Below are 13,885 nucleotides of genomic sequence, written 5' to 3'. Positions count from 1 at the left end.
CTTTCACACATTTTATGCATTTAAATCAATTCCCCTTGATGGATTCAGTCATAAAAAGCATATTTTCTAATCTGGGATGATCTAATACCTTTAAGGCCTGCTCCATATTCATAAATGTATATGTAAACAGCTCTGTTTTGGTTTTTCAAAGTGACAAAAACAGATCTCTAAACGCCTGGAGCATGCAGATAAACCCGACTCCTTTGACGTCCATCATTACCTAGTTACCAGAGCCGTGTAAACAGCCATATAGTTTACTTCAGAAGCTCATCAACACCTAGAGCTTCCTCATTAGAGCTAGGTGATCCGGGTCGCTCCGGGAATTCTGTCCAACGCCAAAATACGTCTGACCTTCGCTCGACTCGTCTAAACCTTCCAAATGAGCGTGATTTACTTTGTTGAGGTCTACTGCACACAGCCGCTTATCAAATCAGAATATAGAACATAGTGTTTCGGTGTTCAGGCGATGTTTTGATAATTTCACGATTTCCTTGGTTCAAGCGATACCGAGGTCAGAATTCTGTGTTTTCTTCCTTCTTTTAAAAGTAAACATGGCTGGCACTAGATACTGTAGTTGTAGGCAAAAGTGAGGAAAGAGTAGACTTAGTTTCTTCTCTCTATCATCATCTGGTTAGTAGAGGTGTATAAACACAGATATTGTTCTCGCTGCCACCGAGTCTGTTCCCATTAGCGACGACGCACCGGAGGCCCTCGGGCTAACTATAGACCGTTCCTTATGGATTACTTCGGATTGCCAACAACACCTCCGCCTCGCTCTTCCTCATTAGAGCCGTGTGATGAGAGCAGCGCACCTGGGCCGAGCCGCATCGGCTCCCGTTTCCTTGCCACCGTCAAAACACCAACGACCTTCGCTTTGACTCGTCTAAACATGAAGTTTGTGGAGCCAAAACAGATGCTTGTGCACGCAGTCAGTTAGAGCGGTGTGTGTTCATCAGAGAACAGTAACTGATAACTGTTTGTGAGCCTGATATAAAAGGAATAAAACAATACAGTGTGGTTATGAGAGTTTGTTGATTGTTTTCTCTTCCTTTAAGTGTATAAGACAAAAATAAAAGTTGAAGACTACTACTTACTAATTTCAATGTCGATGTGTGTGGGTGTGTGTGAGGGAGGGAGCAGTGTGAGCTTTCTATGAAAAGTCACGGTTTAGAGCGAGTCTTTGGACATAGTGCACGCTCATATGAAAATCAACTTATTCAAATCACTTTTGTTTCTGCATATCTGCTCTCTAATGCCTCTGGAACACTGCTGAGTGTTTGTGTGACTAAGATGCTGGAAGGAAAAACACACAAAAACACAAATTATTACATCAACGATTACTATGATCTAATAAAAGACCTATTAAGATCAGATCTCAGTGTGTAAAATATGGCAGGCAATTAGGATCTATACAGGACTGAGAGGCTTGTCAGCCACAGTGGAGGAGGCGTGGCCTATCTTGTGTGTCTGTCAGCCACAGTGAAGGAGGCGTGGCCTATCTTGTGTGTCTGTCAGCCACAGTAAAGTAGGCGTGGCCTAGCTTGTGTGTCTGTCAGCCATAGTGAAGGAGACATGGCCTAGCTTGTGTGTCTGTCAGCCATAGTGAAGGAGGCGTGGCCTAGCTTGTGTGTCTGTCAGCCATAGTGAAGGAGGCGTGGCCTAGCTTGTGTGTCTGTCAGCCATAGTGAAGGAGACATGGCCTATCTTGTGTGTCTGTCAACCACTGTGAAGGAGGCGTGGCCTATCCTATGTGTTTAACAGGCCCAGTGAAGGAGGCGTGGCCTATTCTGTGTGTCTGTCAGTCAGAGTGAAGGAGGCGTGGCCTATTCTGTGTATCTGTCAGCCACAGTGAAGGAGGTGTTGCCTATCCTATATGTCTGTCAGTCCCACTGAGGGAGGCGTGGCCTATCCTATGTGTCTGTCAGTCACAGTGAAGGAGGCATGGCCTATCCTATGTCAGCCACAGTGAAGGAGGTGTGGCCTATCCTATGTGTTTATCAGGCCCAGTGAAGGAGGCGTGGCCTATTCTATGTGCCTGTTAGCTACAGTGAAGGAGGCATGGCCTATGTGTCTGTCAGCCCAGTGAAGGAGGCATGGCCTATGTGTCTGTCAGCCCAGTGAAGGAGGCGTGGCCTATGCTAGTTTCTGTCAGTCACAGTGAACGAGGCGTGACCTATCCTACATGTGTGTTAGGCAAATAAAGTAGGTGTGGCCTATCCTACATGTGTTTCAGGCAAATGAAGGAGGCGTGGCTTACCCTAAATGTGTGTCAGGCGAATGAAGTAGTCAGGCCTATCCTATGTATCTTAATCAAGAATGCTGGAGCCATAAGTGTGCAAATTTTCACAAACACTATATAAAATAACAAATATTTAATCTGTTGAACACTCATTGGTCATAGTACAATATTGTCTAGAATATGGTCTATTTATTTACTACTTTATTTTGTTTTAAAACAAATGTTTAGTTGTAAAATACTTTAAACAGCATTGTTAGTATGTGCAAGTTGAAAACAACCGCACTTATTACTGCAGTTTATAAAGCTTTAAATGAAGCACGCGCAAACATTTAGAAGTGTTTCTTCTTCCTCTTAAATCTACAATGCTGACGTAACACGTAGGGAAATTACAAGGCAAATTACAACTCGCTTGTGACACTGGTGTTACATCACGTTTATAGGTCATGAAGGAATTCATTACAGTATGTTACTGCAGCTTTATGAGCTGTAATTACAGTTAACTAGCTGAAAACACCCCAAATAAGTGCACTGTGTGTATCATTAGCTAAGAATTTGTACCGGTTATCATGACTTAGAAAGGGGAAACTAAGAAGCGTTGCTATTGAGAGTAGTTTTTAAGTGTTCAATAAAAATAAAAGCGACTGACGTGAGATAAATATGAGCTTTTTACTGTTAAACAGAGGGTAAGAATGAAAGACCAGCCATTGACTAGAACAATAAGCCCTTTTACTCCTGTTCAACCTGCTGCACATGTGTGTGTGTGTGTGTGTGTGTTGCCATGTGGTACAGCTTTAGCACATTTGACTGGCTCAAAAACAAACCCTTCACCAACCTTGTCTCTTCTGTTGGAAATATGATTTCAGCTTTCTAACTAAAACAAAAACCTTTAAAAATATATTTATTTTTCATTAAATAATAATTAAAAAAATTAAAAACAAAATACATTCATCATCATAATTACTCTGTTACTGGATGCTTTTTAAATTGTGCTGCCAATCTGATCAGCTGGTTGTAGTAGTTATTACATCACAGATCAGTCGGTTGTAGTAGTTATTACATCACAGATCAGTCAGTTGTAGTAGTTATTACATCACAGATCAGTCAGTTGTAGTAGTTATTACATCACAGATCAGTCAGTTGTAGTAGTTATTACATCACAGATCAGTCAGTTGTAGTAGTTATTACATCACAGATCAGTCGGTTGTAGTAGTTATTACATCACAGATCAGTCAGTTGTAGTAGTTATTACATCACAGATCAGTCAGTTGTAGTAGTTATTACATCACAGATCAGTCAGTTGTAGTAGTTATTACATCACAGATCAGTCAGTTGTAGTAGTTATTACATCACAGATCAGTCAGTTGTAGTAGTTATTACATCACAGATCAGTCAGTTGTTGTAGTTATTACATCACAGATCAGTCAGTTGTAGTTGTTATTACATCACAGATCAGTCGGTTGTTGTAGTTATTACATCACAGATCAGTCAGTTGTAGTAGTTATTACATCACAGATCAGTCGGTTGTAGTAGTTATTACATCACAGATCAGTCAGTTGTAGTAGTTATTACATCACAGATCAGTCGGTTGTAGTAGTTATTACATCACAGATCAGTCAGTTGTAGTTGTTATTACATCACAGATCAGTCAGTTGTTGTAGTTATTACATCACAGATCAGTCAGTTGTAGTTGTTATTACATCACAGATCAGTCAGTTGTAGTTGTTATTACATCACAGATCAGTCAGTTGTTGTAGTTATTACATCACAGATCAGTCAGTTGTAGTAGTTATTACATCACAGATCAGTCAGTTGTAGTAGTTATTACATCACAGATCAGTCAGTTGTAGTAGTTATTACATCACAGATCAGTCAGTTGTAGTTGTTATTACATCACAGATCAGTCAGTTGTTGTAGTTATTACATCACAGATCAGTCAGTTGTAGTAGTTATTACATCACAGATCAGTCAGTTGTAGTAGTTATTACATCACAGATCAGTCAGTTGTAGTAGTTATTACATCACAGATCAGCTGGTTGTAGTAGTTATTACATCACAGATCAGTCAGTTGTAGTAGTTATTACATCACAAATCAGCTGGTTGTAGTAGTTATTACATCACAGATCAGCTGGTTGTAGTAGTTATTACATCACAGATCAGCTGGTTGTAGTAGTTATTACATCACAGATCAGCTGGTTGTAGTAGTTATTACATCACAGATCAGCTGGTTGTAGTAGTTATTACATCACAGATCAGTCAGTTGTAGTTGTTATTACATCACAGATCAGTCAGTTGTTGTAGTTATTACATCACAGATCAGTCAGTTGTAGTAGTTATTACATCACAGATCAGTCAGTTGTAGTAGTTATTACATCACAGATCAGTCAGTTGTAGTTGTTATTACATCACAGATCAGTCAGTTGTAGTAGTTATTACATCACAGATCAGTCAGTTGTAGTAGTTATTACATCACAGATCAGTCAGTTGTAGTTGTTATTACATCACAGATCAGTAAGTTGTTGTAGTTATTACATCACAGATCAGTCAGTTGTAGTAGTTATTACATCACAGATCAGTCAGTTGTAGTAGTTATTACATCACAGATCAGCTGGTTGTAGTAGTTATTACATCACAGATCAGCTGGTTGTAGTTGTTATTACATCACAGATCAGTCAGTTGTAGTAGTTATTACATCACAGATCAGTCAGTTGTTGTAGTTATTACATCACAGATCAGTCAGTTGTAGTTGTTATTACATCACAGATCAGTCAGTTGTAGTAGTTATTACATCACAGATCAGTCAGTTGTAGTTGTTATTACATCACAGATCAGTCGGTTGTAGTAGTTATTACATCACAGATCAGTCAGTTGTTGTAGTTATTACATCACAGATCAGTCAGTTGTAGTAGTTATTACATCACAGATCAGTCAGTTGTAGTAGTTATTACATCACAGATCAGTCAGTTGTAGTAGTTATTACATCACAGATCAGTCAGTTGTAGTAGTTATTACATCACAGATCAGTCAGTTGTAGTAGTTATTACATCACAGATCAGTCAGTTGTAGTAGTTATTACATCACAGATCAGCTGGTTGTAGTAGTTATTACATCACAGATCAGCTGGTTGTAGTAGTTATTACATCACAGATCAGCTGGTTGTAGTAGCAGATCAGCTTTTTATGTGGCCCCAGTCATTTACTTTGATTGTGTTCTGCCTGGATATTTTTTGGGCTTCATGTAGTTCAGGGGTCCCCAACCACCGGGCCGTGGACCAGTACCGGTCCGTGGATCATTTGGTACCGGGCCGCAAAGAAACTTATAATTTTATAAATTTAACTTAAAATTATATGTATTTCATTTAGAAAAATTGCCACTTCCAATCATCCCACACTCCTGCATTTGACTCGCGGGGTTTTCCATACATGAGTAAGTCCGCAAGCTAACCCAGGCTAAAATGACCCAAAAATCTCATCCCCCTCTTCCACCACTCAGGCCGGTAAAATGGTCCGGTATCAAACCAAACATACATAGCATATATTAGCATATACAGCAGTACAGTTGGAAGCGGTGGTGTACGATGATAACAGCGAGGATAACGGTTTGATTATTCTGCTGTGTTTGATGCTGATTCTCAAGTGAAGCGTCTGTAATCACAAACGTCCTTCAGCTCACTCACACAGATCAGCAGTGACCTTCAGCAATCAGATCATTACTGATGACCATGTGCCCTTATTACTGGATAATCAAGCAGTCTTCCTGTTTCTCTCTCACTGTCTAATTCTTTCTTTCTTTCTTTCTTTCTTTCTTTCTTTCTTTCTTTCTTTCTTTCTTTCTTTCTTTCTTTCTTTCTTTCTTTCGTCTCATGTTCAGACACACTGCTCATGTCCTCGTGTGTAAAGTGCATTAAGAGCAGCTGGTTCAAGCTTGACCTTTGGCCCCAGCACTCACTGCAAGTTTAGTTAAATCGGTCAAAACCCCTTCAGCTCCTTGCCAGAATCCTGAACCCCTTCAGTTACTGTACTCTCACTGTACTGACCTGCTCACACACTCGCCTTATTCAACACTTTAATGGCCAAAAAAAGGTTTCTTTTTTATTTATTTTTGTATATTTGTTCAAATTTATACCCTGTAGATGCTGTACAATAGTGTAAGAGAGGAAAATGTAAAATAAAAAAAGAGAGGAAAAACAGCTGTGTGTGTGTGAGTGTGTGTGTGTATGCCAGGTTGTGTATGGTTTGGAGAAACAGGATACACGTGCTCCAGAAAAAATCCATCAGCATTGTGTGATTGCTCATTGGTGAAGCTGGCATACAGCACGTACACCCGTGTCTCACACACACACACACACACACATTCGTGGCAGGCCTGCAGTAGATGAAACTGGACTGAGCCAGTGGACGAGAGTGTATGGAGGTCACTCTCTCAGGGTGTGTAAGATGAGCTCAGTAGCGAAGCTTGCTGTGGTGCATTTATGTTCTCATCCCTTCATCAAGGTCACTGAGGTCACCTTATTCTGCATCATACTAGAGACAGGAAACACAATAACACTACTGATGTAGCACTAATGATATAACACTAATGATAAACCCTAACAACACTAATGATGTAGGACTTATGTCATAAACCCTAATAACACTAATGACATTAACCCTAATAACACTAATGATGTAGCACTAATGACATTAACCCTAATAACACTAATGACATTAACCCTAATAACACTAATGATGTAGCACTAATGACATTAACCCTAATAACACTAATGACATTAACCCTAATAACACTAATGATGTAGCACTAATGACATTAACCCTAATAACACTAATGACATTAACCCTAATAACACTAATGATGTAGCACTAATGACATTAACCCTAATAACACTAATGACATTAACCCTAATAACACTAATGATGTAGCACTAATGACATTAACCCTAATAACACTAATGACATAAACCCTAATAACACTAATGGCCATCTTTCTTTCTTTCTTTCTTTCTTTCTTTCTTTCTTTCTTTCTTTCTTTCTTTCTTTCTTTCTTTCACTCATGTGCAGTATATACTCTATAGTGATAAATGTTTTGTTTCATAATCATGAATTATTATATACTGTATATCAGAAGTTCTTGTTACGTCCTTCATCGCTCTGTTATCACGCGTTTGTCACGTTGTTGTCGTTGGTGGTTTTTTCCATACCTAATCTCCTCAGGTGGCAGGGGAACAGATTCGTCACTGCTGGATTAATTCTATAAGAACGCAATTGTACCTGCTTTCAAATCTGGGTGTTGCCTTTATTCTTTACGTGTTTCAGGATTTGTTTAATCCTCACTTATACTACAAGCACATAATTAATCACGTATAAGCAGGCTGTTAAACAGTCAGGTGATGACCAGAGTGGAGATTTTTTTCTTTTGTTCAGATTTATTCCCCTCTATTTGCTGTTTGAATAAAAGCTACAGTGTACATTCTATATAGTTATGTGTTTCAGCAGTATGTGTATAATGGCCAGGGGTGCACATACTTTTGGCCATATTGTGTATTTTGTTTTAAATTGATGAGGCATGAAATAACACTAATGATTGAAACCTAATAACACTAATGATGTAGCACTAAAGACATAAACCCTAATAACACTAATGATGTAGCACTAAAGACATAAACCCTAATAACACTAATGATGTAGCACTAAAGACATAAACCCTAATAACACTAATGATGTAGCACTAATGACATAAACCCTAATAACACTAATGATGTAGCACTAATGACATAAACCCTAATAACACTAATGATGTAGCACTAAAGACATAAACCCTAATAACACTAATGATGTAGCACTAAAGACATAAACCCTAATAACACTAATGATGTAGCACTAATGACATAAACCCTAATAACACTAATGATGTAGCACTAAAGACATAAACCCTAATAACACTAATGATGTAGCACTAAAGACATAAACCCTAATAACACTAATGATGTAGCACTAAAGACATAAACCCTAATAACACTAATGATGTAGCACTAAAGACATAAACCCTAATAACACTAATGATGTAGCACTAAAGACATAAACCCTAATAACACTAATGATGTAGCACTAAAGACATAAACCCTAATAACACTAATGATGTAGCACTAATGACATAAACCCTAATAACACTAATGATGTAGCACTAAAGACATAAACCCTAATAACACTAATGATGTAGCACTAAAGACATAAACCCTAATAACACTAATGATGTAGCACTAAAGACATAAACCCTAATAACACTAATGATGTAGCACTAAAGACATAAACCCTAATAACACTAATGATGTAGCACTAATGACATAAACCCTAATAACACTAATGATGTAGCACTAAAGACATAAACCCTAATAACACTAATGATGTAGCACTAATGACATAAACCCTAATAACACTAATGATGTAGCACTAATGACATAAACCCTAATAACACTAATGATGTAGCACTAATGACATAAACCCTAATAACACTAATGATGTAGCACTAATGACATAAACCCTAATAACACTAATGATGTAGCACTAATGACATGAACCCTAATAACACTAATGATGTAGCACTAATGACATAAACCCTAATAACACTAATGATGTAGCACTAAAGACATAAACCCTAATAACACTAATGATGTAGCACTAATGACATAAACCCTAATAACACTAATGATGTAGCACTAATGACATAAACCCTAATAACACTAATGATGTAGCACTAATGACATAAACCCTAATAACACTAATGATGTAGCACTAATGACATGAACCCTAATAACACTAATGATGTAGCACTAATGACATAAACCCTAATAACACTAATGATGTAGCACTAAAGACATAAACCCTAATAACACTAATGATGTAGCACTAATGACATGAACCCTAATAACACTAATGATGTAGCACTAAAGACATAAACCCTAATAACACTAATGATGTAGCACTAATGACATAAACCCTAATAACACTAATGATGTAGCACTAAAGACATAAACCCTAATAACACTAATGATGTAGCACTAATGACATAAACCCTAATAACACTAATGATGTAGCACTAAAGACATAAACCCTAATAACACTAATGATGTAGCACTAAAGACATAAACCCTAATAACACTAATGATGTAGCACTAAAGACATAAACCCTAATAACACTAATGATGTAGCACTAATGACATAAACCCTAATAACACTAATGATGTAGCACTAAAGACATAAACCCTAATAACACTAATGATGTAGCACTAAAGACATAAACCCTAATAACACTAATGATGTAGCACTAATGACATAAACCCTAATAACACTAATGATGTAGCACTAATGACATAAACCCTAATAACACTAATGATGTAGCACTAAAGACATAAACCCTAATAACACTAATGATGTAGCACTAATGACATAAACCCTAATAACACTAATGATGTAGCACTAAAGACATAAACCCTAATAACACTAATGATGTAGCACTAATGACATAAACCCTAATAACACTAATGATGTAGCACTAAAGACATAAACCCTAATAACACTAATGATGTAGCACTAATGACATAAACCCTAATAACACTAATGATGTAGCACTAAAGACATAAACCCTAATAACACTAATGATGTAGCACTAAAGACATAAACCCTAATAACACTAATGATGTAGCACTAAAGACATAAACCCTAATAACACTAATGATGTAGCACTAAAGACATAAACCCTAATAACACTAATGATGTAGCACTAATGACATAAACCCTAATAACACTAATGATGTAGCACTAAAGACATAAATCCTAATAACACTAATGATGTAGCACTAAAGACATAAACCCTAATAACACTAATGATGTAGCACTAAAGACATAAACCCTAATAACACTAATGATGTAGCACTAAAGACATAAACCCTAATAACACTAATGATGTAGCACTAAAGACATAAACCCTAATAACACTAATGATGTAGCACTAAAGACATAAACCCTAATAACACTAATGATGTAGCACTAAAGACATAAACCCTAATAACACTAATGATGTAGCACTAAAGACATAAACCCTAATAACACTAATGATGTAGCACTAAAGACATAAACCCTAATAACACTAATGATGTAGCACTAAAGACATAAACCCTAATAACACTAATGATGTAGCACTAAAGACATAAACCCTAATAACACTAATGATGTAGCACTAAAGACATAAACCCTAATAACACTAATGATGTAGCACTAAAGACATAAACCCTAATAACACTAATGATGTAGCACTAAAGACATAAACCCTAATAACACTAATGATGTAGCACTAAAGACATAAACCCTAATAACACTAATGATGTAGCACTAAAGACATAAACCCTAATAACACTAATGATGTAGCACTAAAGACATAAACCCTAATAACACTAATGATGTAGCACTAATGACATAAACCCTAATAACACTAATGATGTAGCACTAATGACATAAACCCTAATAACACTAATGATGTAGCACTAAAGACATAAACCCTAATAACACTAATGATGTAGCACTAAAGACATAAACCCTAATAACACTAATGATGTAGCACTAATGACATAAACCCTAATAACACTAATGATGTAGCACTAATGACATAAACCCTAATAACACTAATGATGTAGCACTAATGACATAAACCCTAATAACACTAATGATGTACACTACCAGTCAAAAGTTTGGACACACCTTTTAATTCAATGTTTTTTGTTTAGGGATTTATTTTCTACATTCTAGAACAATACTGGAGATTTCAGAACTATGAAATAACACACATGGACTTAAGTAATCCATATGTAATGACAACAAAAAACAGTCAGTTGTTATTACACGAAGGTCAGGTGTTCTGGAATAGTTCTTGCAAGAACAGTATTGTCAAGTACATTTGCAAAACCCATCAAGCACCATGATGAAACTGGCTCACATGAAGACCATCCCAGTAAAGCAAGACCAAAACTGACCTCTGCTGCAGAGGGGAAGTTCATTTAGAGTCACCAGCCTCAGAAATCACCAATTAACAGCACCTCAGATTAGAGGCGTTATGAAGGCTTTACAGAGCATCAGTAGCAGACATATCTCAATATCAACTGTTCAAAGGACATTATTGTGTATTTCGGCCGCCTTCAGCATTGTTTTACAATGTAGAAAGAAATAAACATCAGGAAAGACCATGGAATTAGAAGATGTGTCCAAACTTTTGACTGGTAGTGTAGCACTAATGACACTAATGATAAAAACCTAATAACAGTAATGATATTAATGATATAAACTTAATACCACTATTGATGTAGCACTAATGACATAATACTAATAACACAAATAATGCAACTTTAGTTACTAATGTAACTAAACCCTTATAACACTAATGACATAAACCCTAATATCACTTATGAGGTAGCACTAATGACTTAAATCCTAATAACAGTAATGATGTAGCACTAATGACAAAAACCCTAATAACACTAATAATTCTTTCTTTCTTTCTTTCTTTCTTTCTTTCTTTCTTTCTTTCTTTCTTTCTTTCTTTCTTTCTTTCTTTCTTTCTTTTGTTCGTTCATTCGTTTGTTCGTTCGTTCATCATTTATGAGCCGCTAGCTTTACTAGTGTTATCACCTCCAGAGAATAAATCCAGTTCTTGTTGTCCAAGATGTCCGCCTCTGACACTTTACATAGTTCAGCTACAGGGTTTATTTGTACATTGTCCATCAGCTAATGTGTGTGTGTGTGTTGTGTGTTAGAAACGATATTAGCCTCTCAGAGCCAACACAAAGCTAAAGAATCAAACTCTCAGATCTTGACAACATCGACTGCATTTACGATAAGTGGAGCGTTGCGTGTATTGATTTGTTTGCTACATCATCCCTACATGCTATAAGCTGCATAAACGGAATAGAAAGTCCTCATGAGCCGTTTTCCGTCAGCTGATTAGCAGCAGAAACAAGTGTACTTGTTGGTGTATTTTTTTTTCTTTTTATAATTTCCTCAGAAGGTTTCTTCTTCATAGAACAGCAGATAATCTCACCAACCCACAGGTCTGGTTCACATCAACACTAACAGGATCTGTGTGTGTGTGTACTTAGGGTCAGAGGGTTTAATCATGCTGAGTGTCACAACAGAGAGAGGTGTGTGTGTGTGTGTGTGTGTGTGTGTGTGTGTAGACGTGTGAAAGTTTGATCAGGTTTTATCTCTAACCCACGCCGTTTGGTTGTGTTTATAAAGCGGAGACCTGAAACCCTGTGTTTCCATAGCGAGAGGCAAATGTGTGTGTGCGTGATTGAAGCTTCTCAATTAGAACATGCAGACCCATAATCTTCGGCTTAATGTGTGCGTGTGTGTGTGTGTGTGTGTGTGTGAGTGAGTGTGCATGTGTGTGTGAAAGAGCAAGCTCAACAATGCTTTTTCGACCATGGAGACGTCCGGTTCAGTCCAGTCTTGTCCGCCGTGTTCCAGTCCAGTCTCATTCTTCATTCATTCTTGTAAAGATTTTTTTTTCTCCCTCTTCTGGATTAAAAAAGTTACACAATGCTCAAATTGTTCAAAACAAATATCAAGCCTCACTTTCGCCAGATGCCCATGCATCAGAAATGTCAGTTAGGAATGCCCTTATTGTTTGCATGGGATGTGTGTGTGTGTGTGTGTGTGTGTTTAATTGTTGTCATTTTTATTCATCAAATATAGTTTGACAGAAATAGACCTAATTGTCACCTTAATGCTTAAACATCTGATGTGTGAGGGACACAAGATCGTGAGATAAGACACCAAATTCCATTGTTGTTAGTTTTGTTTCTCCTACATTTCTTTTTTCACTGTTGACCCTGGCTGCTGAAATGTCCTGAAAGTAGCAGTAACCTGGAGAACATCTACATCCAACAATCCTTACTTGTTATAACAGCTCAAAAAAACACTATTCTTACTTATAACAGCTCATTAAACCTTTACTTTGCCTGTTATAACAGCTCAATTAACCCTCACATTACCTGTTATAACAGCTCAATTAACCCTCACATTACCTGTTATAACAGCTCAATAAATGCTAATCTTACCTGTTATAACAGCTCAATTAACCCTCACATTACCTGTTATAACAGCTCAATTAACCCTCACATTACCTGTTATAACAGCTCAATAAACACTAATCTTACCTGTTATAACAGCTCAATAAACGCTAATCTTACCTGTTATAACAGCTCAATAAACCCTCACATTACCTGTTATAACAGCTCAATAAACACTAATCTTACCTGTTATAACAGCTCAATAAATGCTAATCTTACCTGTTATAACAGCTCAATAAACACTTATCTTACCTGTTATAACAGCTCAATTAACCCTCACATTACCTGTTATAACAGCTCAATAAACGCTAATCTTACCTGTTATAACAGCTCAATAAACACTAATCTTACCTGTTATAACAGCTCAATTAACCCTCACATTACCTGTTATAACAGCTCAATAAACGCTAATCTTACCTGTTATAACAGCTCAGTAAACGCAAATGTTACCTGTTATAACAGCTCAATAAATGCAAATGTTACCTGTTATAACAGCTCAATAAACACTAATCTTACCTGTTATAACAGCTCAA

General features: G+C 37.0%; 1 protein-coding gene across 1 annotated transcript in view; it reads left to right on the top strand.

The window, feature by feature from the left end:
• Positions 1-13,885, top strand: part of cdk19 (cyclin dependent kinase 19) — a 46,974-nt gene that overhangs the window by 6,513 nt on the left and 26,576 nt on the right. The window lies entirely within an intron of this gene.

This window comes from Hemibagrus wyckioides, linkage group LG06 (genome assembly GCF_019097595.1).
Source record: "Hemibagrus wyckioides isolate EC202008001 linkage group LG06, SWU_Hwy_1.0, whole genome shotgun sequence".
In the NCBI taxonomy this organism is placed as follows: domain Eukaryota; kingdom Metazoa; phylum Chordata; class Actinopteri; order Siluriformes; family Bagridae; genus Hemibagrus; species Hemibagrus wyckioides.
This window is presented reverse-complemented; position numbering and strand designations above follow the sequence as displayed.